Here is a 25,788-nt window from a genome sequence, read left to right on the forward strand (position 1 = left end):
GTTCGAGTTTGGGTTCGAGTTCGAGTTTGAGTTCGAGTTTGGGTTCGAGTTCGGGTTCGAGTTTGAGTTCAAGTTTGGGTTCGAGTTCGGGTTCGAGTTCGGGTTCGAGTTCGAGTTTGGGTTTGAGTTCGAGTTTGGGTTCGAGTTCGAGTTTGGGTTTGAGTTCGAGTTCGGGTTCGAGTTCGAGTTCGAGTTCGGGTTCGGGTTCGAGTTCGAGATCGGGTTCGGGTTCGACTTCGAGTTCGAGTTCGAGTTCGGGTTCGGGTTTGGGTTCGAGTTCGAGTTCGGGTTCGAGTTCGAGTTCGGGTTCGAGTTCGGGTTTGAGTTCCGGTTCGAGTTCGAATTCGAGTTCGGGTTCAAGTTTGGGTTCGAGTTCAAGTTCGAGTTCGAGTTTGAGTTCGAGTTTGGGTTCGAGTTCGGGTTCGAGTTCGAGTTCGGGTTCGAGTTCGGGTTAGGGTTCGAGTTCGAGTTCGAGTTTGAGTTCGAGTTCGAGTTTGAGTTCGAGTTTGGGTTCGAGTTCGGGTTCGAGTTTGAGTTCGAGTTTGGGTTCGAGTTCGGGTTCGAGTTCGGGTTCGAGTTCGGGTTCCAGTTTGGGTTCGAGTTCGGGTTTGAGTTCGAGTTCGAGTTTGAGTTAGAGTTTGAATTCGAGTTCGAGTTCGGGTTCGAGTTCGAGTTCGGGTTCGGGTTCGGGTTTGATTTCGAGTTCGGGTTCGAGTTCGAGTTCGAGTTTGAGTTCTAGTTTGGGTTCGAGTTCGGGTTCGAGTTTGGGTTCGAGTTTGAGTTCGAGTTTGGGTTCGAGTTTGGGTTCGAGTTTGAGGATTCGAGACAAAAGACTCTGAAACAGCCTGTCTTTCCTGCCTAAGAGATTCAAATGGAAGACCTGGTTTAGGAGGGGAACTTGGCGTAAACTCCTTAGCATAAGGAGGGAAGATGCCCAGTATAGCCTGTTGACCACCCTTCCCCTGTGTACCATTATTTTCTAGGTGGCCTAACAATTTACCTTCCATGAGTGTGCCAGTCTTCCTAAGTTACCTGCAAAGTACCCAATCTTACCTCGCTGCCTTTGGAATTTTTACATGTATGGGAATTCCCCATGTGCATATATAAAAATTCGATTTTATCTTAATCTGATTCTATTAATTTTATGATTAGCTGAGCTAGAAGAAGTAATCACCATAGGCAGAGAGCACAAGGTCACAAGGAGAAAGGGGGAAGAAAGGAAGATGTGAGGGGAAACAAAGAAAACAGAAATGCAATCATTCCGAAGAAAAGGTTCAGTTGCAGCTAATTGTGAGGGATTATAACCTGTCAGAATTCCAGGCAGGGAAAATTCCTAAGACAAGGTGCAGCTACAGGTAATTGTGATGGATTACAATAGTATTAGCATTGCAAGCAGGAAAAATCTCTACCTCTTGTGTCCCTGTGACAGTTCCTACAAGGAATCCCTCCTCCCGGTGGGAAGGAGGCAACAAGAAAGACACGCCCTGGAAACGCTCAGAGATCACCTCCCTGGAATATTTCGCGCCCCCGTTCAAACATAATCCTAAATTTTCCTTGTTCGGTGCAGTCCCACTCCTTCTGGTCCAGTGCACTCCTGAATTTTGGGAATATATTTTCTCTCGTTTAGTAAATCCTTGGCCTGCTTGCCCTTTTTCATGAGGTATTGTTCCTACATCCTGGAATGCCTTCCTGCGATGATACAAGGGGCTGATCTCAGCTAAGACATAAGATGAGAGCAAAATAATTTTTTTTAAGCCCTCACAGTTTTTGGGAGCCTGCCAGAATTATTGGGGCACTGCTAGCTCCTGGAAACCGCTGCCCCTGAGAGCACAAGGATGTCTGCCTGCAGAGGTAAGCAGTGTTTTTGTTCACCATGTCAGTCTTCCCGGTGTATTTATGGGGTTTGGGAGAATGTAGAAGTTCCTCATGTCCTTTTCCTCTCTTCTACAAGTAGATTGGCAGGGAAAAATGTTTGTGAAGCTAGCTTCTCGGGAGTAGCGACTCACAGCTTTTCTTTATTGATTCTTTCCTTTTAGAAGTGATCATTTTTTTCTGTGTCTATGTCTCTTATGCTGTTTGTCATAAAAAGAAAATACCACAGGGACAGAAAGCCTTTGGCTTCCTCGGTTAAGATGTAAAAAGGCTTATGGGTTTGAGTATCTATTAAAATCCAATAATCAGTGGCCAGACTGTGGCTACTTTGAATTGAAAAAACTGCTAATTTTGAAAATGTGTTAAGAAAACTCTCATGACAAACAGCTGTTTTATTGGAACCTAGAGAAAGACCACACGTTTAATACAAACGAATTCAAGGAAATTTAACTTTCGAATTAGTTCTTCAGCTTGTTGTGTCTTAAAAATGCTAATATCAACATTAGGTTTAAAAAAGGCAGAAGGGAAAATTAAGAGATGTGCAAATTTTTAAAAACCGCATGGCGATCTAAGAGTATGAGAATTGCTATGTTGGAACAGGTTTTAAAGATTCTAATACCTGATCAGAAACTTGACAAAAATGGAAGCTGAATTTTTCAGTCTGAAAGAAAGTAGGGTCTCAGCATCTCCCCCAGGTCCTCTCCCAAGCATATCAGAAATGTAAACGCAGCCCACAATTGCCAGAGGCCACATAGCTAAACAAAGGAAAAGAAATTGCAAAAGGGGCAGTTTTAACAACACAAGCCTCCCTGTCCAGCCTGGCTCCCCTTTTCCTGCCTCCTGAAAGACTGTGAAGCACAAATGAAAACCTGAGCCCAGTACCCTTAGCAGCAGACAGGAAGACTCCATGCAGGAGCCTCACAAAACTTGACCTGCCACGTGTGTTCATCTTTTCCTGAATTACCTGTAAATCTCCCATTTTTATATCTAAAATCTAAGAGCCCATTCCCACCCTTCTCTAAAATGTCATATTTACCTGATTTCTCCTGTCTTTGGAAATCTCATGCTTGTGTGAATTCCAGGTGTGCATGTATTACATTCCTGGCCTCTGTCTGCAGTTGGGTAGAGGTTAGAACGGGTGTGAGTCCTTTCTTTTCTGAATAAGATTTGCAGGAAAATATTTTTGAAGCAACTTCTTGTACCTAGAGACTCTAGAGTTTTCTTAATTCTTTTCTCCCAGAGATGTTTGTTTCTTCATGTGTCTGTGTCTTGCGTGTCCTTTGTCCTAAGAAGGAACTACCATAGGGACAGAACCACGGGCACAGGCTCCCATAAGCCTGTCGTTGGAGACAGCCCCACAGGCTGTGAAGTTAAGCGGTTCTCTCCAGACCGGCGTCAAACTTTGCTGTGTGGGTCCCTGTCTAGAAACCACATGAGGTTTTTCTTTCCTACTGCTGTGTCCCGGGAGCTTGGGTTTGTGACCGAGGAAGGTAATCCTCTCTGGTTCCCACCATCCGCCATGTGCACTTACTCCATTGCACCTGGTGCCCAGTGGGGTAAGATCGGGTTCCCAGTGCACCTCTGCCTGGCTGTGCCAGCTCCCAAGGGAGTGTGTCCAGAGGGGCCTCTGCCCATAAGGGGCATCTGTCCCCCCAGCTTTCTAGATGCCGGCCCACAAATTAGTGGGTTTGGGGCTGGAGGTGCCTCACATTTTGTGGGAGACCGGAGACACCCTGTCCACTCCACCATCCCTACTGCCTGTGTGACGAAGGTCTGTGCTTTCTCTCATTGTCTTTGTTTACCATGTGCTCTGGGGGGGCTGCATTCTCAGCACTCCGTATAAAGGGGCCTCTGGCTTCCTGGCCTGACCCTGAAAAACTTTTTGTATAAAACTAGGAACTTTTGGTATAAAGCTAAATGCTTTCTCACATCACACCTTTTGGTCAAGTACTTCAACTGAGAATACAGGTAGGGAGTGAATGAAATATGAAACACCACAAAAGAAGTCTGAATACTCAGACTCTTTGCTTATGTTTTAAAGTATCTGATAATACGTAGATAATATTGACCAGGATCCCATGTATGCAAGCTCTACTGGCCCATGTGGGCCCATTTCGGTCCCGGTTTTGGACTCAGAACTGTGTTAGAATCACTCTCCCGTTTAATTACCTGTGCATGGAGATATTAATGGTTTCTGCCTTTTCTGTAAAATGGGACCAGTAGGTGAGCTGAGGCCTGTGAAGGGCCTGTAACAGGATTTATGTCAAAGAGAATGTAGTCCCAGGGGCCTGGATTCTCATTTTAAGGCTGGTGGGCAGGGAAATGCTCTCTGCTGCCATCTCGTGTGCATATGGGGAATAACACCGGGTTGCAGGTGATCATGAAAAGTTATTCTCTGCTGCCATCTCGTGTACATATGGGGAATAACACCTGGTTGCAGGTGACCATGAAAAGTTATTCTCTGCTGCCATCTCGTGTACATATGGGGAATAACACCTGGTTGCAGGTGACCATGAAAAGTTATTCTCTGCTGCCATCTCGTGTGCATTTTGGGAGTAACACCTGAGTGGAGGTCAAGACAAGCTCTTTCCAAAGGCTTCTGAACCAATGTGTCACACCCAGGGCTGTGCCCTGGAAGCTGCCCGCTGGAATGTGGGGTCCTGGAGGTGAAACCCGGCGCACGGTTTGGCACACCTGAATTAACAACCTTCTCACCTGGCTCTTACCTATGCTGCCTTGTTCGAAGTTCGAGTTTGGGTTCGGGTTCGGGTTCGAGTTTGAGTTCGCGTTTGAGTTTGAGTTCGGGTCCGAGCTCGAGTTCGGGTTCGAGTTTGAGTTCGAGTTTAGGTTCGAGTTTGAGTTCGGGTTCGAGTTAGGGTTCGAGTTCGGGTTCGGGTTCGAGTTCGAGTTCGAGTTCGGGTTCGAGTTCGAGTTTGGGTTCGAGTTTGGTTCGAGTTCGAGTTCGGGTTCGAGTTCGCGTTCGGGTTCGAGTTTGGTTCCAGTTTGGTTCGAGTTCGAGTTCGAGTTTGGGTTCGAGTTTGGTTCGAGTTCGAGTTCGAGTTCGAGTTTGGTTCGAGTTCGGGTTTGAGTTCGAGTTCGAGTTTGGTTCGAGTTTGGTTCGAGTTCGAGTTCGGGTTCGAGTTCGAGTTTGGTTCGAGTTTGGTTCGAGTTCGAGTTCGAGTTCGGGTTCGAGTTTGGTTCGAGTTCGAGTTTGGGTTCGAGTTTGGTTTGAGTTCGAGTTCGATTTCGAGTTCGAGTTTGGTTCGAGTTTGGTTCGAGTTCGAGTTCGAGTTCGAGTTTGGGTTCGAGTTTGGTTCGAGTTCGAGTTCGAGTTTGGTTCGAGTTTGGTTCGAGTTCGGGTTCGAGTTCGAGTTCGAGTTCGAGTTTGGTTCGAGTTCGGGTTCGAGTTCGAGTTTGAGTTCGAGTTTAGGTTCGAGTTTGGTTCGAGTTCGAGTTCGAGTTTGGGTTCGAGTTTGGTTCGAGTTCGAGTTCGAGTTTGGTTCGAGTTCGAGTTAGGGTTCGAGTTTGGTTCAAGTTCGAGTTTGAGTTCGAGTTTAGGTTCGAGTTTGGTTCGAGTTCGAGTTCGAGTTTGGGTTCGAGTTTGGTTCGAGTTCGAGTTCGAGTTTGGTTCGAGTTCGAGTTCGAGTTCGAGTTTGGGTTCGAGTTTGGTTCGAGTTCGAGTTCGAGTTTGAGTTCGAGTTTGGGTTCGAGTTTGGTTCGAGTTCGAGTTCGAGTTTGGGTTCGAGTTTGGTTCGAGTTCGAGTTCGAGTTTGGTTCGAGTTCGAGTTCGAGTTCGAGTTTGGGTTCGAGTTTGGTTCGAGTTCGAGTTCGAGTTTGGTTCGAGTTTGGTTCGAGTTCGGGTTCGAGTTCGAGTTCGAGTTCGAGTTTGGTTCGAGTTCGGGTTCGAGTTCGAGTTTGAGTTCGAGTTTGGGTTCGAGTTTGGTTCGAGTTCGAGTTCGAGTTTGGTTCGAGTTCGAGTTAGGGTTCGAGTTTGGTTCAAGTTCGAGTTCGAGTTCGGGTTCGAGTTCGAGTTCGGGTTCGAGTTTGGTTCGAGTTCGAGTTCGAGTTTGGTTTGAGTTCGAGTTAGGGTTCGAGTTTGGTTTGAGTTTGGTTCGGGTTCGAGTTCGAGTTCGAGTTCGAGTTTGGTTCGAGTTCGAGTTAGGGTTCCAGTTTGGTTCGAGTTCGAGTTCGAGTTCGAGTTCGAGTTTGGTTCGAGTTTGGTTCGAGTTCGGGTTCGAGTTCGAGTTCGAGTTCGAGTTTGGTTCGAGTTTGGTTCGAGTTCGAGTTAGGGTTCGAGTTCGAGTTTGGTTCGAGTTCGAGTTCAAGTTCGAGTTCGGGTTTGAGTTTGGTTCGAGTTTGAGTTCGAGTTCGGGTTCGAGTTCATGTTCGAGTTCGGGTTCGAGTTCTAGTTCCGGTTAGAGTTCGAGGGTTCCAGACAAAAGACTCTGAAACAGCCTTTGACCCTCCCTCTTTCCTGCCTAAGAGATTCAAATAGAAGACCTGGTTTAGGAGGGGAACTTGGGGTAAACTCCTTAGCATAAGGAGGAAAGATGCCCAGTATAGCCTGTTGACCACCCTTCCCCTGTGTACCATTATTTTCTAGGTGGCCTAACAATTTACCTTCCATGAGTGTGCCAGTCTTCCTAAATTACCTGCAAAGTACCCAATCTTACCTCGCTGCCTTTGGAATTTTTACATGTATGGGAATTCCCCATGTGCATATATAAAAATTCGATTTTATGTTAATCTGATTCTATTAATTTTATGATTAGTTGAGCTAGAAGAAGTTATCACCATAGGCAGAGAGCACAAGGTCACAAGGAGAAAGGGGGAAGAAAGGAAGATGTGAGGGGAAACAAAGAAAACAGAAATGCAATCATTCCGAAGAAAAGGTTCAGCTGCAGCTAATTGTGAGGGATTATAACCTGTCAGAATTCCAGGCAGGGAAAATTCCTAAGACAAGGTGCAGCTACAGGTAATTGTGATGGATTACAATAGTATTAGCATTGCAAGCAGGAAAAATCTCTACTTCTTGTGTCCCCGTGACAGTTCCTACAAGGAATCCCTCCTCCGGTGGGAAGGAGGCACCAAGAAAGACACGCCCTGGGAACGCCCTGGAAACGCTCAGAGATCACCTCCCTGGAATATTTCGCGCCCCCGTTCAAACATAATCCTAAATTTTCCTTGTTCGGTGCAGTCCCACTCCTTCTGGTCCAGTGCACTCCTGAATTTTGGGAATATATTTTCTCTCGTTTAGTAAATCCTTGGCCTGCTTGCCTTTTTTCATGAGGTATTGTTCCTACATCCTGGAATGCCTTCCTGCGATGATACAAGGGGCTGATCTCAGCTAAGACATAAGATGAGAGCAAAAGATTTTTTTTTAAGCCCTCACAGTTTTTGGGAGCCTGCCAGAATTATTGGGGCACTGCTAGCTCCTGGAAACCGCTGCCCCTGAGAGCACAAGGATGTCTGCCTGCAGAGGTAAGCAGTGTTTTTGTTCACCATGTCAGTCTTCCCGGTGTATTTATGGGGTTTGGGAGAATGTAGAAGTTCCTCATGTCCTTTTCCTCTCTTCTACAAGTAGATTGGCAGGGAAAAATGTTTGTGAAGCTAGCTTCTCGGGAGTAGCGACTCACAGCTTTTCTTTATTGATTCTTTCCTTTTAGAAGTGATCATTTTTTTCTGTGTCTATGTCTCTTATGCTGTTTGTCATAAAAAGAAAATACCACAGGGACAGAAAGCCTTTGGCTTCCTCGGTTAAGATGTAAAAAGGCTTATGGGTTTGAGTATCTATTAAAATCCAATAATCAGTGGCCAGACTGTGGCTACTTTGAATTGAAAAAACTGCTAATTTTGAAAATGTGTTAAGAAAACTCTCATGACAAACAGCTGTTTTATTGGAACCTAGAGAAAGACCACACGTTTAATACAAACGAATTCAAGGAAATTTAACTTTCGAATTAGTTCTTCAGCTTGTTGTGTCTTAAAAATGCTAATATCAACATTAGGTTTAAAAAAGGCAGAAGGGAAAATTAAGAGATGTGCAAATTTTTAAAAACCGCATGGCGATCTAAGAGTATGAGAATTGCTATGTTGGAACAGGTTTTAAAGATTCTAATACCTGATCAGAAACTTGACAAAAATGGAAGCTGAATTTTTCAGTCTGAAAGAAAGTAGGGTCTCAGCATCTCCCCCAGGTCCTCTCCCAAGCATATCAGAAATGTAAACGCAGCCCACAATTGCCAGAGGCCACATAGCTAAACAAAGGAAAAGAAATTGCAAAAGGGGCAGTTTTAACAACACAAGCCTCCCTGTCCAGCCTGGCTCCCCTTTTCCTGCCTCCTGAAAGACTGTGAAGCACAAATGAAAACCTGAGCCCAGTACCCTTAGCAGCAGACAGGAAGACTCCATGCAGGAGCCTCACAAAACTTGACCTGCCACGTGTGTTCATCTTTTCCTGAATTACCTGTAAATCTCCCATTTTTATATCTAAAATCTAAGAGCCCATTCCCACCCTTCTCTAAAATGTCATATTTACCTGATTTCTCCTGTCTTTGGAAATCTCATGCTTGTGTGAATTCCAGGTGTGCATGTATTACATTCCTGGCCTCTGTCTGCCGTTGGGTAGAAGTTAGAAGGGGTGCGAGTCCTTTCTTTTCTGAATAAGATTTGCAGGAAAATATTTTTGAAGCAACTTCTTGTACCTAGAGACTCTAAGAGTTTTCTTAATTCTTTTCTCCCAGAGATGTTTGTTTCTTCATGTGTCTGTGTCTTGCTTGTCCTTTGTCCTAAGAAGGAACTACCATAGGGACAGAACACGGGCACGGGCTCCCATAAGCCTGTCGTTGGAGACAGCCCCACAGGCTGTGAAGTTAAGCGGTTCTCTCCAGACCGGCGTCTGCGGAAACAAACTTTGCTGTGTGGGTCCCTGTCTACAAACCTCATGAGGTTTTTCTTTCCTTCTGCTGTGTCCTGGGAGCTTGGGTTTGTGACCGAGGAAGGTGATCCTCTCTGGTTCCCACCATCCGCCTTGTGCACTTACTCCATTGCACCTGGTGCCCAGTGGGGTAAGATCGGGTTCCCAGTGCACCTCTGCCTGGCTGTGCCAGCTCCCAGGGAGTGTGTCCAGAGGGGCCTCTGCCCATAAGGGGCATCTGTCCCCCCAGCTTTCTAGATGCCGGTCCACAAATTAGTGGGTTTGAGGCTGGAGGTGCCTCACATTTTGTGGGATACTTGAGACACCCTGTCCACCCCACCATCCCGACCGCCTGGGTGACAAAGGTCTGTGCTGTCTCTGTCTTTGGGGGTGACCCTTTGGCTCTGGGAGGGCTGCATCCTCTGCACTCTGTGTGGAGGGGCCTCTGGCTTCCTGGCCTGAGCTGTAAGGAGGCTGGTTGGTGGTTTGTCTCACTATTTAGACCTCACTGTCCTTGTACAGACGATGTATCCCGGAATGGGAAAAACTTCTACATTTAATTGTGTTATAGAGCTCTCGTGACAACCAGCTGTTTTCTTGGTAAACCATCTCGTGCGTTCTCTACAGTTATTACTAATTCTGTTAATTTGTAATGTCAGTGTGAAACCAGTTTGTGTTTGTGGTAAGATGTTTTGTAGCTCTGGATGGTGTTACTAGTTTGTAGTATCTGATCGGGTAGAATACATTAAATGCTTATATAAATTAAACAGAATACAAAGTAACCCATAGGCTTTTCAGGATCAAATGATCTGGTGAAATATTTGATATTAAAACTGGTTTTAGTTTGGTTTTATCACATAGTCATGTCTTTGAAAGTTATTAACGTAAAATATATATATATTTAAGTGGGTTTATAAAAATAAGTTTGTCATCTGTGTTACAAAATGTGTCAAGAAAACAGCTTCGGTAATAAGTGATTTTGAAATCTCATTTTTAACTAATATATAAAATAGATACAATGACAATAAAAGATATTTAGGTAAACTTTTTAGCAATAATTATATTGTATATATACATTGAAAAGGTTTTTTACCAGTCTTTGGTAAGTTGAATCTTTGAAGTTTTGTTATCTAAATTAATGATGGATATGTATTGAATGTCTAGACTATTTCCAAATAGAAAATAATGAAACAGTACTGAAGATAGGTTTATCAATTTTTGCTATTTATTGTAGATGAACTAAATATATTGGTGTATTAGTAAAGACGTCTTCTGCCACATTAAAATTTTTGTATGTGCTATGGGGAATATTATTTCTAGAAATTATTAAATATGTTCATAATTGCATCCATCTCAAGAATCCTGGTATTGCTGCACAATTGCTTACTTTTCACTGCTGATTAAGATGGTCATTTGGATTGTTTAGGCCTCTGCTACTGTGAACAGTGCAGCTGTGGATTTATGTATCAGTTTATCAGTTTTTGTTTGAACAGCTCTTAAATTTTTTTGGGGGGGGTCTATTTCTGTAAGTGGATTTGTTGAAACACGTGGGAATCTTTTATGGGGAGGACATGCCAAACTGTAGTACCCCGAGGCCACACCATTTTACATTTTCAGAAGGAATGTTTAAGGGTTCTGATTTCTCGACATTGTTGCTGCCGTTTGTGTTAGTTTTCTCCATTATGGCCATTCTGGTGCATGTGAAGGGGGATCACACTGTGGCTTTAATTTGCATTTGCATCAGGACCGAGGATGTGGGACATCTTCATGTGCCTGTTGACCATGTGTGTGTCTAATGTGGAGAAGGTTCTATTCAGGTCATTTACAAATTTTAGTTGTCTTTTTGTTCATGAGTTTTAAAAATTCTTTACTCGGATAACAGACTCTTGTCAGGTATATAATATTTTTCCATTTGATGGACTGCCTCCACTTTCTGGATCGCTCCTTTTGATACACACATGTTTTTAATTTGGAGGATGTCCAATTTACCTATTTGTTGCTGCTGCTTGTATGTGTTATCAAGTCTAAGAAAACATTGCTAATCGAAGGTCACAGAAATGTATCTCCATGTTTTTTCGAGAATTTATACTTTTACCTCCTATATTTAAGCCCTTCATCTATTTCCAGTTAATTTTTGTATGTGGTGTGAGGTTAGAGTCCAGTTTCATTTCTCTTCATGTGTATGGCCAGCTGTGTAGCACATTTGTTGGAAATACCCTTCTTTACACAATTTAATGTTGTCTGCCCTTTATCAAAAATCAATGGATTTTGACCCTTGAACAATAACAAAAAAACCAATGGATTTTAAATCTTTACATTGTACTGTATGTAAGAGATACACAATTAAAATAGTTTATGTTTGGAAAAAAGATCACTGGACTTAGATGACGGGGAGCTGCCGTAAGCCCTGCCATCACCCTGTGAGTGGGCTCGCCCGTCTGTGGATCTGGCAATGGTCCTGCAGGTCTCCCGGGAGTGAGGCACCACCCTGCACGAGCACTGACATCATGGCTGAGTTCTTGACATCAACAACATGTTATATCAGCGTGGCCTGTATCCACTTGAAAACTTTACTCTAGTGCAGAAATGTGGGCTCACCTTGACTCTAACTACTCATTCAGAGCTCATGAAATATCTAAATAACGTGGGACAACTAAAAGTTGGATTGTACAAGAGTTCAGTTAAGAAAGTAGTGGCAGTCCTCTCACATATTGAAAGGGTCCTTGAAAGACGATAATTTGATATTGTGACAAGACTGCCAGAGATGACAGTACACTCAGAGAAAAGGCTCAGAAAGCTCTCCAAGATGAAATCCTTTCTGTGATCAGACAGATCACAGCTACAGTGATATTCCTGTCATTGTCGGAAGTTTCTTGTTCCTTTGACCTCATGATTTATACAAATATTAGGTTGTGCCTGAAAAATGGGAAGAGACAGGACCACAGTTGATCACCAATTGTGAGCAAGTCTGTCTTCCTGCCTCACTACCACAATCCACAGAGTAAATAGCATGGTGGCCCACAGAATCCCTGCTAATGACTGTAGATGAGAAGAGAACAATAACGTAATCCTCAAATGTGCTTCTCCAGAAACCAAGTCAACTGTAGTTTACATATTTTATTGCTTAACTGTTATGCGGGGGAGAACTTAACATACTTTCCTGGACCATGAATGATTTTTCCCTTTTTTGGGGGTATCAGTTTGACTTCCAGTGCTGTTGACACAATTTTTTGCAGTGTTCAAAAAAGGGACCCAGCATATTATTTGTCTCGTAATGTCAATTCCTTGAAGGTGGTAACTGTAGTTAGAAAAACTTTTGGTATAAAGCTAAATGCCTTCTCAGATCATACCTGTTTGTCAAGTAGCTTGACTCGGAATACAGGTAGGGAGTTATTTAAATATGAAACACAACAAAAGAAGTCTGAACACTCAGAATCTTTGTTCATGTCCTAAAATATCTGGTGATACATAAATAACAAAATATTGCTATCATGTCCTTTTGCCATTTATTTCATTTGTATAGTAACCATACTGAAAAAATCTCCAATTGGGTTGTAATTTATATCAGTTACACTTACAAAACTAATATTTCTACTGCTTAAATTCTGGTAATAGAGCACTCTTAAAAATATCTTTCTAGGGGTGGCTGGTTAGGTCAGCTCACTAGATTAGGTTATTAAGGTTATTTGCAGATTTTCCAGAATAGAATAACCAAGATTGCACCCAATGCTATAAGGACTGTTTGGATCACTCTGTTTGTCCAGGACCCTGTGTGTGCAAGCTATTCTGGCCCACGTTGGTAATTTCAGCCTCGGTTCGGACTCAGAACTGGGTTAGAATCAGTTTTAATTTTAAATACCTGTGAAAGGGAGATAATCATTGTTTCTGCCTCAATTGGAAAATAGGAGTAGTAGGTGAGATGGGACCTGTGAGGGCCTAAAACAGATTTATCTCAAAGAGAATGTAGTCCCAGGGGCCTGGATTCTCATTTTAAGGCTAGTGGGCAGGGAAATACTCTCTGCTGCCATCTGGTGTGCATTTTGGAATTAACACCCTGTGCAGGTCACCGGGAAAAGTTATTCTCTGCTGCCATCTTGTGTGCATCTTGGGAATAACAACTGAGTGGAGGTCAGGATAAGCTCTTCTTTCCAAAGGCTTCTGAGCCAAGGTGTCAGACCCAGGGCTGTGCCCCAGGTGCAGTCTTCTGTGTCCTGGGAGCTGCCCGCTGGAATGTGGAGTCCTGGAGGTGAAACCAAGCACAGGGCTTGGCACACCTGAATTAACTGCCTTCCTACCTGTCTCTTACCTATGCCGCCTTAGGTCACCCTCCCCTCTTGGCTCCCGAGCATCCCCAGGGCCGCTTTTGAATTAACAGTGCGCCTAGGCAGCCTCTGTAAGTCACCACATCTGCGAGCAGTGGGGTGCAAACCAAAGGTTTATTTTGCTTGTAAAAGAGGCAGCCCAGGAGGGCCAGACCAAAAGTAACCCAGGTCTGAGAGCTGTAAGGTTGGGTATGGAAAGACCACAGGGAGGCCAAACGAGTCCGGGGCTCGTGCTGCCTGCACTGCTCAGCCATTAGACCTACTAGGAGCTGGGTCATAGAATAAGCGTTTATGATCAGAGCTCCGGTGGTCTGAGAAGGCAGCCGGTTAACACCTCCAAAAACTGGCATAACATTCTCAGACCAGCCTGGCATATTTAAGGGGAAACCTCTGTGTTCTTCCAGAGGCCACCTGATGGTTCTAGGGGTCTGCATGGATCCTTCCTTCTTGCCATGTTGTTCTCCAATGTGGTCACCAACCAGGGGCAGTGATGAGAGTAACCCGGAAGGAATGCTAGGCCATAAAAGATTGTGATCAGTAAGTACAGGGACACAAGTTTCAGGGTAATTATGTAAAGCAGGGAACCGGGCATCCTAAGCTCAGGAATTGGGGCAGGACATTTCAAGCCCAAACCGCAGGGAGGGGGGATCGGTCAATTGTTAAGCTCTAGAGCAGGGAGAGGCGAGGCCTATTTTATGGTGGTTCCAATCGGGCCCGGGTTTAAATTTCCCCATCTTATGTTCATTTTATTTATGTAAAATCGGTAAGGTTAGATTAGAAACAAATAACTATATTATAAAGACAATTTTTAAATCCAGGGATACGGGTGACAAGGTCTCTTGCTACTTCCTGCTGAGCGGGCGTAGTCCTTGCCTCTGGCTAACAGAGAGTTCTCTGCTGTTCAGTTCTAGCGGGGAGGGGACTACAGAGGAAAGGTCCTCTGGTTATTAAGTGGCTACTGGCCTGGCTTGTCATCCTCAGGAGGGATGATGGCCGTGCCTGGCAGATGGCCATCTGGAGATGAAAACTGCTGTGTTTCAGACGACACAAACTTGTCTGTTTGAAGAGGAGCTTAAGGTCTTCAGCCGCCTCACAGGACAGGAGTGACCGTCTTCCTTCTGGGGGCGTCCTGTGGAGACTGAAATGAAACAGGTTTGATTCAAGGGAAGTGGACCCAGCCACTGACTCCCTGAAGCTCAACAACAGTTGTGGGGCTTGGGACAACTGCAAAGGGTCCCTTTCATTTCTGAGCTAACTGATCTGTTAGAGACTCCTCCCCCCCCAGGCTTTCAGTAGTATTTGGCCTCCTGGCTTTCTGGGGCTACAATATGTAGAGGGGTTAGCCTGGGGGAGGTACTGGTCCCCCATATTTCCTAAGCGTCTGCTGAACCTCTCCCAAGTTAACACAGGACGTAAAAGAATTGAGGTCACAATCTAAAGCAACGGGCAGGCCTAGAGGTCTGCTCAGAAAACTTCCAGAGCCCTTTTTAAGTCTGATTCGTTCATTTTATATTTTCTCTCAGGTATAGACCATTGGTAAGGAACAGGCTGAGTAAAATGAGCCCAAGTCTAGGGGCTGTTTTTATCTTTATAACCAAGCAGATTTTAGAGGAAGAAATGGGTCTAGACTGAGCAGTCAAGACAGAGTAAATGGCTCCCATATCAGATATACCAGGGAATTAACAGGCTTACCTGCCACATCAAGGGTCACCCGCATTTCCTCCTCTGTGATGAGCATGAGCTGTTTCTTCTTGGGAGCCACTTCTTTAGGTTCCTCAGTCAATTACAGCCATTTGTAAGGAAGGAGTTGGTCCCTGCTTCCTTCAGAACAGCGGACAATCCCTCCTCCAGGGCCCTTCAGTTTGCACAGTGGGCATGGCTGCTTTGCAGGATTCTAGCACGCCTTACCCCAGTGGCCTGGGCTTCCACGTCCAAAGCAGGCTCATTTTCCTTTCTGGGGCTGCCGGGGTGGCCCTGAGGTGGCCCTGGCCTTGGCCTGTCTATTAACTGCAGCCAAAAATGTGGCCTGCCTCTGGCCTCATCTACAGTGTCATTGTTCCTTTCTTTCCTCCTTTTCCCTGTCATGGTTGTTAAAGACAAATAAACAAATCCCCTGTCCTTCTTTTAGGATGTGAGCCTCTATCAGGAATGTAACAGTGGACCAGAACCATTGTATTACCTCGCCAGGTTAGGAAAACAAGCTTCCTTATATTGGCCTACATGTGACACCGAGGAGAACACGTGAACGCCAGCAGTCCTGAAATACACAAGTTTGCATAACTATTAGCAAAAGTCAGTTCTTAGATTTAATTTTCCTGAGTAATTGAAGATCTAATTAAGACAATATAAACATAAAATTATTTTGATGACAGAAAATCTTCGCTTTTCAGACAGAAAACTTTTCTATAATATCAGTAGCACACCACTAGTCTAACAAACTTTGTTTTATTTAGCAGAGAGAGAAAACTTAACTAATTTTGTACTGTCTTACTTTTGATACTTAAATTTCTTTAAGTCACATTTAGTTTAACCATATATAAAATGTCTTCAAGATTTCTCTTCACAAACCTTCTATAACTTTCCCAGTCCCTCTTGGTTTGTGTCCTCTCACTTATTCAGAAATAATCATACTTAGGACAAACTCCTTTCTTTTCCTTCAAAAATATATTTTTATACCTTATGCATTTTTTGGAAACATACATCATTTCCTTACATATTAATGAAGATCCATAACCTTCAGAGCCTTAATTTTTACTGACAACTAAAAGCAAGTATTCAACATTTCCATTAGCAAATCCATAAACACATTTTGCAACCTTTAGAAGTATAGGTTTTTGTTAGCAATATATCTACCAATTTTTTAAAATTATATTTTAAAGAAAATTAAAGAACACATTTACTGACATCGTAAGTTAGCTTTCAGATATCCTGTGACAAGAAACCAAAAAATAGGTGAACTCAGACTCATCCGATAATTAATATTTCAGCATTTTGTTATTTTGAAATACCTAGATATTCAATACTTTTTATCATTTAACACAAGTTAGTAAAACTGAAATCTTTTTATTTATAGGTGTTTTTTTTTGTTTGTTCTGTTTTTTTTTCAGTTGAGGAATATTGGAGAACAGTGTTTTTTCTCAAGACCCATCGCCAGAAGTCAAGTCATTTTCAATGTACTTGTGGAGGGCGCAGCTCAGCTCCAGGTCAAGTCACTGCTTTCAATCCAGTTGTGGAGGACGCAGCTCACTGGCCCACGGGGGAATCAAACCAGCGACCTTGTTGCTATGAGCACTGCACTCCAACCACTGAGCCAACCAGTCGCCTAAAACTGAAATCTTAAGTTACCAACAGATGCTGAGAAACCTCGTCCAAGCATGCACACTCTGTTACTACTGAAAAGTTTTATCTGTTAACATTTTATTAGTTCTTAAGTTTAGGAGATTTCAAAGGTAATTATTACCCAAGCTATTTTTGGACAAATTTTGTGACTGAGATAACAGGAATTTATTTTTGTAAACCCAGGCAAAAGATACCATATTTAATGTTAACCTAAAAAAAAAAAATCTAACTAAAAGTTAAACTAGTCTTAGTATCAAATATTTTAGTATCAAGTACTCTAGTTAGTTTTTAGTATTTAAATTTATAAGTGCTTAATCTTGTTTTTTAAGCCAATCAATTACAAACTGGCAATACATCTGGAGGCAAAAACATTATATATAAAATGTACAAACACACATATCACAGATAATATACATATGAACAGAATCATTAACAATTGCAGAGAGGTCCTAAGATCTTACAGTTACCCTTAAAATGTCAAAGATGCTGGAACAAAGGGTGGGAGGTCTGGCTTGAGAATTAGCCACTTGGTTTTAAAAGTGTCTTTTTTTGCTTCAGTTACCTCAGCCTCAGCATTCCTGTTCATGAGTGGATTAGGAGATGGGTGGAGTCCCCTTTTTGCTGAACTATCAGTTTAGTTCCATTCTTTTCAGAGTCTATCATAAAGGCATACATAAGAAATTTCACCCTGTTTCTCAGATCTCTAACGGAAGAATTCCAATTGCAAAATAGTGTAATTTAATGAACTATCAAGCAACCAGCATTCTCCAGAATCTAATGTATACATTGGCCAAACATCACTGTAATAGAACATTAATTTCTTTTTGGTCAATGGCTTATAGCTGTACTTTTGCGAATGTCCTAATATTTTACGCAATGGGCTCCCAGCTGGGATTGAAACCTTACATCCTATGTTTGAGCTTGAACAAATACAGCTACACTTGATATACACTCACACACACACACACACACACACACACACACACACACACAGACAGATCCAAGTATTTCCTGAATCAGACAGACAAAAACCAGAAAACTAACTTTGGATCCGAATACCAAAACCGAAACCTGGCCAGGCACCAAATTGGGATGCGACAGCGTCTTAATCCATATACATGGTCCGTTGACCATCAGACAATCAGCTAGTGAGCGAATACGGAAAACCAAGTGTGGCCCTAAGGCCACCCAATGCCCAAAGACTGAAACCGAGCATGGTGGCTTTCACAGTGCCGACCACAGGTGTGCTTCCAAGACCAGAGGAAGCCTGCAACCAGAGCCCCTTACTGGTGGGGTATTACGCCTTGCTGGATGTTGCAACCTCACCTATTGATGCCAATGGGTCAGTATGACCCCTAGATGGCCCTCAAAGAGGAGCCCCAGATGTTGAGTGTAAAGTCCTCTGTCTGCGCATGCCAGAGCAACCCCGATTTCCAAACCAGAAATTAGAGGCAGGAAACAGAGCCAACGCTTATTCTATCCCAAATGTGCAGAAAAGGCGTCCATGACGGGCAGGCCCTGGCACAAACCCCACCTCCACGAGCGAAATATCTCAGCAGAGGTCGGTCCTGCACCAAGGAATCTGCCCAGTCCCAGGCAGCCCCCGAGACTTACCGGAGGAGCCCCGAGGCCGTCCCATCTGGGTCGCCAGAAACTGAAACTGGAGGCAAACGAGTCCGGGGCTCGTGCTGCCTGCATCGCTCAGCCAATAGACCGACACAGGAGTTGGGTCATAGAATAAGCATTTATTATCAGAGCACCGGTGGCCTGAGAAGGCAGCGGGTTAACACCTCCAAAAACTGCCATAACATTCTCAGACCAGCCTGGGATATTTATGGGGAAATCTGGGCATTCCTCCAGAAGCTATGTGATGGTTCCGGGGGTCTGCATGGAGGCTTCCCTTTGGCGACGTGGCTCTCCAATGTGTTCACCATCCAGGAGCAGTGACTGGAAAGAATGCTGGGCCTTAAATATTGTAATCGGCGAGCACAGGGCACTGTGACTAGTAAGCAAGCGTAAGTTTCAGGGTAATTATCTAAAGCATGTAACTGGGACAGAGGGATCTCCTAAGCTCAGGAACGGGACATTCCAAGCCCAAACCTCCGGGAGGGGGTTGGTCATCTGTTAAGCTCTAGGACAGGGAGAGGTGAGGCCTCTTTTGTGGTGTCCCAATCTGGGCATGTTTCAGAGAGACTACAGAGAGGCCTGCAGGGTCCAGACTGCAGTCCCCTGGGACAGCTGGGGAAGCAGGGGGCCTAAAGGCACACAAGGAAGACCTGGGAAAACAGTGCAGAGTCAGCCAAGGACACCCCGAGAGATCCCACATCCACAGGCCACACACTCAGTCGGCAACTGTGGGCTGGCAGCAGCTCAGCACCCCACACCCTACACCGTGTTTCTATTTCTGTCCCCGTCTGACCTTCTCCTTTGGTCTCTGTCAGCATCTCTTTGACTAGGTTAAAGATATTCATGAAACATCTGCTCTATCACACCCCCCTGCAGTGACACTATGAAGCCCCTAAGGAACCTTATCTCATCCCTAGCTCCGGATGCCTTATTTACCATTTCTATCTGCCCACCTTTCCTGTACCTGGGGTCTCTGACTCTCTCCTGTGTGTGGTGTTGCCCTATGTATGTATTAAATCTGCTTATTTTCCCTTGCTTATCTGTCTTATGTCTATGTGATTATCAGAGCAGCCAAAAGGAACTTGATGGTAGAGGAAAGTTTCTTCCTCCTTCACATAAGCAAGTAATCAGATAGTTAACAAAAGGTGAGATTTGGGAGTAGATCTATATCACTGCATCATAAAATAAGATTCAACAATTACTTTATAAACTAACTTATTAGTGATACATGTTAGCTAGCATCCCTAGGTAGACAGGGAGGCCCCTGGTGGAATAAACAAAAGACAGCCATAATCCTAAAACTCCAGGTTTTGAAATCACTCCTTTGCTCCAGGACGTAATATAACAAGGCCTTTAGATTAATCATAAAATTCTTTTTGGCCTGACAAACGGAACAGATCTGATACATAAAAGTGGATTACTTTCCTAATTCCTTTAGGATGGGCAAGCAGCACAAACATGGTAGAGAAATTAGATTAGAAGGCATTAGAAGGTGCCAGTTCCCTTCTTCAAACAGCTCCCCTTCCCCAAACAGGCAAGGGAAGATATAAAAGTAAGGGCTTTTGCCTCCGTCACGGGGCCACCCCCATTCGGGACCCCCTCCTGCTCGGGAGCTCTGACTCTTTGCTTGCAATAAACTAACCTCTTTTTAAAACTCTCTACCTCTCCTGGGTCCGTGTTTCCATTCTTGGGTCTCACGAGACACGATCCCGGCCTACACCCAGAAACTGCCGGCAGATCCAACATCATCTACATTAATTGGGGAATCACAGGAAAATATTCCTCCATCGTTAGGACTGAGTGATTAGATCAATGAAATACAGAACAATTTACCAATTGAACTTCTGGATGTGAAACTTTCATAAAGTTTCAAAGGTGGGTAAGAAGAGGACTAAAACTTGCCTTTGGGACTATTGATTTAAAGCTGGTTGTTAAGAAACAAGACTCAGAAAGAACCTTTGACCCACCCCACCCCCATTTCTTGCCTAAGAGATTCAGATGGAAAGACCTGGTTGAGGAAGGGAAACTTGGCGTAAACTCCTTAGCATAAGGCGGGAAGACGCCCAGTGGATACTGCTGACCACCCTTCCCCCGTATCCCATTATTTTCTGAGTTGCAACAATTTACCTTCCATGAGTGTGCCACTCTTCCTAAATTACCTGCAAAGCACCCAATCTTCACGAGTATGTGAATTCCTCATGCACATATATTAAAATTTGATGTATGTCATTAATCTCATTTTGTTCATTTGATGATTAGCTCGCCTAGAAGAAGTTGTTACCATAGGCAGAGCAAACAGTGCCTCAGGGAGAGAGGGGAGGAAAGGAATGAAGACGTGAGGCAAAACAAGGAAAAGAGAGGAGATGAGATTATTCCTAAGAAATGGTGCAGCTACACCTAATTGGAGTGGGTTAAAACACTATTAGCATTCCTGGCAGGGGAGGCAGGCTGTGGTGGGATCCCAGGGTTTGGCCTGTGCACTGGGGCTGAAAGGGCCTTGGGGACTCCACTCCAGGTGCATCATCTGCAGGGGGAGCTGAACACCAGGCTCCTGGGGCAGCTTGCTGGAACAGGCTCCCCCCTGCACAGCTGTGGTAGCTGGACCTGTCCGGTGGGTTGGGGTACAGTCCCTCAGCTTTTCCCTGGCATAAGGGGTCTCATCCAAGGCTGGGGCCACTCTCAGGTCTAGAGTGCCGGCCTGGTGTGGGAACTTCAGTCTTGTGGAGGCCTAAAGGCATATATGGAAGAACTGGGAAAACAGTGCAGAGGCAGCAAAGGACACCCCGAGAGATCCCAAACCCACAGGTCACGCACACAAGCGACCTTGGGCTGGTAGCAGCTCAGCACCCCACACCCAACATTCTTTGTCTATTTCTGCCCCTGTCGGACCTCCTTTAGTGTCTCAACATCTGTCTGTCTGACTAGGTTCAAGATATTTATGAAACATTTCCTCTTGTCACCCCTCTGCAGTGACCCTCTGCAGTGACACTTTCAAGCCCCCAAGGGACCTTACTTCACCCCTAGCTTGGCATGTGTTAGCTACACACGTTCCCTTTCTATCTCCCTACCTCTCCTGTATGTGGGGTCTCTCACTCTCTCCTGTGTGCGGGGTTCCCATGTGTATGTATTAAATCGGCTTATTTTCTCTTGGCTAATCTGTCTCATGTCTGTTTCATGATTAGAGCAGCCAGGAGAAACCTTGAGGGTAGAAGACAGTTTGTTCCTTCCCTCCACCTAAGCAAGTCACCAAAGCAGGGTAGTTACTAAAAGGTGAAGTTTGGTATTGTATCTACATCACTGCATCATGAAATAAGATCCAACAATTTAACTAAATTAACTTATTCTCCAGATGGAATGATTAAATCAATGAAATATGGAACAATCTACCAATTTAACTTCTGGCTGTGAAACTTGTATTAAAGTTACAAAGGTGGGAATGAAGAGGACCAAAAGTTTTATCTTTGTGCACACTGACTTTAAGCTCCTTGTTAGGGAACAAAAGACTCTAAAACAGCCTTTGACACCCCCCCCCCCCCTTCCTGTCTAAGCGATTCAGATGGAAAGACCTGGTTTAGGGAGGGACCCTTGGCATAAACTCTTTAGCATAAGGCGGGAAGACGCCCAGTGGAGCCTGCTGACCACCCTTCCCCCATGTCCCATTATGTTCTGGGTTGACTACCAACAATTTACCTCCTGAGAGTGTGCCACTCTCCCTAAATTACCTGCCAAGCACCCAATCTGACCTCGCTGCCTTTGGAATTTTTAGACGTATGTGAATTCCCCATGCGCATGTGTTAAAATTCTATTTTATCTTAATCTGATTGTATTAATTTTATGATTAGCTCAGGTAGAAAAACTTATTACCATAGGCAGAGAGCACAGGGCCACAGGGAGAGGGGGGAGGAAAGGAAGGAAGATGTGAGAGGAAACAAAGAAAACAAATGCAATCATTCCTAAGAGAAAGTGCAGCTACAGCTAATTGTGAGGGATTATAACCTATCAGAATTCCAGGCAGGGAAAATTCTTAAGAAATGCTACAGCTACAGCTAATTGTAATTGGCTATGACAGTATTAGCATTACAGGCGGGAAAATTCTCCACCCCTTTCACAGTTCCTATAAGGGAATCCCTCCTCCGGGTGGGAAGGAGGCATCAACAAAGACAGGCCCTGGGAACGCCCTAGAAACGCCCACAGATCACCTGTGACTCCACCCTTGAATATTTCCCGCCCTCATTCAGATATAATCCTAACTTTTCTTTGTTCCGGTGCAGTCACTCTCCTCGTGGTCTTGTGCACTCCTGCATATTGGGAATATATTTTCTTTCTTTTAGTAAATCCTTGGCCTGCTTGCCTTTGCTCATGATGCATTGTTCCTACGTCCTGGAATGCCTTTCTGTGGTGATAGATACAAGGACCTGATCTCCTCTAACACAAGATGAGAGCAAAAGAATTTTGTTAAAGCTCCACAGTATTGGGGAGCCTGGGAGGAGAATTACTGGCTGGATTACAGCGCCTGGAAACCTCTGCAGCTGGGAGCTCATGGACATCTCATCTGCAGGCAGAGGTAAGCGGTGTTTTTGTTCACCCTGTCATGTTTCCTGGTCTATTTCTGTGGGGTTGGGGAGAATTTAGAAGTGCTGCGTGTCCGTTTTCTCTTTTCTACATGTAGATTGGCAAGAAAAAATGTTTGTGAAGCTGGCTTCTCGGGAGTAGCGACTCAGGTTTTCTTTATTGATCCTTTCCTCTCAGAAGTGGTAATTTTTTTCTGTGTCTGTGTCTTGTGCCGTTTGTAATCGAAAGAAAATACCAAGGGGAGAGGGGGGTGGTAGATGAGGGTAAAGGGGATCAAATATATGGTGATGGAAGGAGAACTGACTCTGGGTGGTGAACACACAATGTGATTTATAAATGATGTAATACAGAATTGTACACCTGAAACCTATGTAACTGTACTGAAAATTGTCACTCCTATAAACTCTAATAAAAAAAAAAAGAAAGAAAATACCAAGGGACAGAAAGCCTTTGGCTTCCTTGGTTAAGCTAGTAAAAGGGCTTTTTGGTTTTAGGAGCTATTAAAATCCTATCATCAGTGGTCATACCACAGTTGCTTTGAATTGGAAAAACTGCAAATTTTGAAAATGTGTTGGAGAACTTTCATGGTAAACAGCTGTTTTATAGGAACCTCGAGGAAGACCACATGTTTAATACAAACGAACTCAAGGAAATTTAACTTTTGAATTAGTTCTTCAGCTTGTCGGGTCTTAAAAATGCTAATGTCAACATTAGGTCTAAAAAAGGCAGAAGGGAAAATCAAGAGATGTGCAAATTTTTAAAAACTGTATTTCGATCTAATATTACGAGAATTGGCATGTTGGAACAAGTTTTAAGGAATGTAATAACTGATCAGGAACTTGACCAAAATTGAGGCGGCTTTTTCAGTCTGATACAAATTAGAGTCTCAGCATCTCCCCCAGGTCCTCTGCCGAGCAGATCAGAAATGTAAACACAGCCCACAACTGTCTGAGGCCAGAGAGCCGAGCCGAGGAAAATAAATTGCAAAAGGGGCATTTTTAACAATACAAGCCTCCCTCTTCCAGCCTGACTCCCCTTTTCCTGCCTCCTTAAAGACTGTGAAGCACAAATAAACCCTGACCGCAATCCCCTTAGCAGTAGACAGGAAGAGTCCATGCAGGAGCCTCACCAAATGTACCTGCCACGTGTGTTCAGCTTTTCCTGAATTACCTCTAAATCTCCCATTTTTACATCTAAAATCTAAGAGTCCACCCCCACCCTTGTCTAAATGTCATATTTACCTGATTTCTCCTCGCTGTATTTGGAAATTTCATGGTGATGTGAATTCTAGGTGCGCATGTATCATAATTCCTGGTCTCTGTCTGTGGTGTTGGGTAGAAGTTAGAAGGGGTGCGAGGCTTTTGTCTCTTTTCTGAATTTAGATCGTCAGAAAGAAATACTTGTGCAGCTAACTTCTTGCACCTAGAGACTCTATATTCTTTCCTCCCAGAGGTGTTCGTTTTTTCTCATATCTGTGTCTTGCATGTCGTTTGTCCTAAGAAGTCACTACCACGGGGACGGAACACAGGCACAGGCTCCCGTAAGCCTGTCGTTGGAGCCGGCCCCACAGGCTGGGGAGTTAAGCGGTTCTGTCCAGACCGGCGTCCCCACCATCGGCCAGGTGCACTTACTCCGTTGCACCTGGTGGCCAGTGAGATAAGCTGGGGTTCCCAGTGGGCCTCTGCCTGGCTGTGCCAGCTCCCAGGGGAGTGTGTCCTGAGGGGCCTCTGCCCATAAGGGGCATCTGTCTCCCCAGCCTTCCTCACCTGTTAGAGTTGGACAGATCCCAGTCTAGTAGCACCTCCCGGAAACCACGATTTAGTGGGACTGGGGCTGGAGGTGCCTCCCATTTTGTGGGAGACCGGAGACACCCTGTCCACACCTCCATCCTGACCTCCTAGGTGACGAAGGTCTGTACTTTCTGACTGTCTTTGGGGGTGACCCTTTGGTTCTGGGAGGGCTGCTTCCTCTGTATTCTCTGTGGAGGGGCCTCTGGCTTCCTGGCTGGAGCTGTAATGAGGCTGGTTGGTTGTCTCACTATTTAGTCCTCACTGTCCTTGTACAGACGATGGATCCCGGAATGGTAAAAACTTCTACATTGAAATTGTGTTACAGAGTTCTTGTGACAACCAGCTGTTTTCTTGGTGAACCATCTTGTGCGTTCTCTAAAGTTATTACTAATTCTGTTAATTTGTGATCCCTGTGTGAAACCAGTTTGTGTGTGGTAAGATGTTTTGTATCTGTGGATGGTGTTACTAGTGTAATATTTGATCAGTTTGAAGAAATTAAATGCTTACATAAATTAAGAAATAAAATACAAACTGACCCAAATGCTTTTCAGGATCAGATGACGTGGTGAAATATTTGATATTAAAGCTGGTTTTAGTTTGTGTTTATCACATAGTCATATCTGTGAAAGTCAGTAACATAAAATATTTATATTTTAACTGTGTTTCTGAAAATAAGTTTGTTATCTGTGTTACAAAATGTGTCAAGAAAATAGCTTCGGTAATAATTGATTTTGACATCTAAAATTTTCAACTAATATGTGAGATAGATACAATGAAAATAAAAAATATGTAAACTTTTTAGCGATAATTATATTCTACATAAGCACTGAAAAGGTTTTGGTAATTTGAAACTTAACAGTTTTGCTATCTAAATTAATGATGGATATGCATTTAACGTCTGGACTATTTCCAAATAGGATAAAATAATGAAACACTGATTACTGAAAATAGATTTATCAACTTTTTGGTATTTATTGTAGAGGAACTAAATATATTGGTGTATTACTAAATATGTCTTCTGGTATATTAAAATTTTTGTGTGTGTTATGGGGATACATGTTTCTAGAAATTATTAATATGTCCATAATTATATCAATCTAAGGAATCCTGGTATAGCTACACAATTATTTACTTAGTTTTCACTGTTGATTAAGATGGACATTGGATTGTTTAGGCCTCTGCTGTTGTGAACAGCGCTGCCGTGGATTCATGTATCAGTGTTTGTTTGAACATCTGTTTTCAATTTTGGGGGGTCTACTTCTAGAAGTGGACTTGTACCACATGGGAATTTTTTTACGGGTTAGAAATTCCCAACTATAGTACACTCAGGCCACCATTTTACATGTTCAGA

At 43.8% G+C, this 25,788-nt stretch overlaps 1 long non-coding RNA gene and 1 pseudogene across 1 annotated transcript in view; both read left to right on the forward strand.

The window, feature by feature from the left end:
* Positions 1-25,518, forward strand: part of LOC148758197 (uncharacterized) — a 50,275-nt gene extending 24,757 nt beyond the window's left edge. Inside the window, exons 4-6 of the long non-coding RNA XR_016021617.1 lie at positions 16,218-18,464; positions 22,407-22,639; positions 22,745-25,518. This is a non-coding gene — a long non-coding RNA (uncharacterized LOC148758197). The remainder of the gene's footprint in view (positions 1-16,217; positions 18,465-22,406; positions 22,640-22,744) is intronic.
* LOC148758198 (mitotic spindle assembly checkpoint protein MAD2A pseudogene) lies at positions 11,173-12,063 on the forward strand (annotated as a pseudogene).
* Positions 25,519-25,788: the final 270 nt, after the last annotated feature.

The sequence above is a fragment of the Rhinolophus sinicus genome, chromosome 6 (genome assembly GCF_057876585.1).
Source record: "Rhinolophus sinicus isolate RSI-liver-muscle chromosome 6, RSI-T2T, whole genome shotgun sequence".
NCBI lineage: Eukaryota > Metazoa > Chordata > Mammalia > Chiroptera > Rhinolophidae > Rhinolophus > Rhinolophus sinicus.